General features: G+C 56.4%; 1 pseudogene; it reads left to right on the top strand.

The window, feature by feature from the left end:
* Positions 1-813, top strand: part of LOC119587068 — a 1555-nt pseudogene extending 742 nt beyond the window's left edge.
* Positions 814-819: the final 6 nt, after the last annotated feature.

Here is an 819-nt window from a genome sequence, read left to right as displayed (position 1 = left end):
CCAGTCTCGGGATTATAATTACTTTTTCAGCAGGAGCGGACTGTCCGGCACCCTTCGTGAGCGTGATGGGCGAGTGTTTCTCCCTGAGCAAGACGCGGCTTCCCTGGCATCACGCCCGCCACTACTGTCTGGGGATGGGCGGCGACCTGGCGACGCCCTCCTTCCTCTACGCCCTCAAGACCTACATTCTCGAGCGCGAAGGTGAGTTCTGCTGAACACTAAAGACTGGAGGAAGTGTGTGTGAAGTTTGATTTAACTTGTAGAAGAGGCACAGAGTGTTGCCTCATTTCGTAAGCCATTATTATAATTTCCACGAACCATAGTGATCCTCGCGATCAACCATCCCATCATGCTAAGCAACAGAGCCCTCCCTTCCGCTTGCAATATACTTGACATTAAGAACACCCTTCAAAAACCCGGCTCCCCTTTGGCCTTCCTCCGACAGGCGACGCTGACGTGTGGGTGGGCGGGACGGACGAGGGCTCGGAGGGGCACTGGGCGTGGATCAACAGCAGCGAGGACGGCACCAACACGACTATTCCGCCCCACCACTGGGCGCCCGACCAACCCGACAACGGCGAGGGAGACGGAGAACACTGCCTCATCATGCAGAAGAACATCCACCCGCCGCTCGCCGACAGTTCGTGCGAGCGATACCTCTCCTTCGTCTGCCAGTACCGTGGCTAGAGGCATAGTCTATGCAGGGTTTGTGTAGGGCCTGTGCAGGTTTTTTTTTAAGGAACGCAGGTCGCTGATACACGCTGGTGCCTCGTGGCCCGTAGAACAAGCGGTCACTGGCGGTGGAGTTCATGTTCAATA

The sequence above is a fragment of the Penaeus monodon genome, chromosome 22 (assembly GCF_015228065.2).
Source record: "Penaeus monodon isolate SGIC_2016 chromosome 22, NSTDA_Pmon_1, whole genome shotgun sequence".
NCBI classification, from domain to species: domain Eukaryota; kingdom Metazoa; phylum Arthropoda; class Malacostraca; order Decapoda; family Penaeidae; genus Penaeus; species Penaeus monodon.
This window is presented reverse-complemented; position numbering and strand designations above follow the sequence as displayed.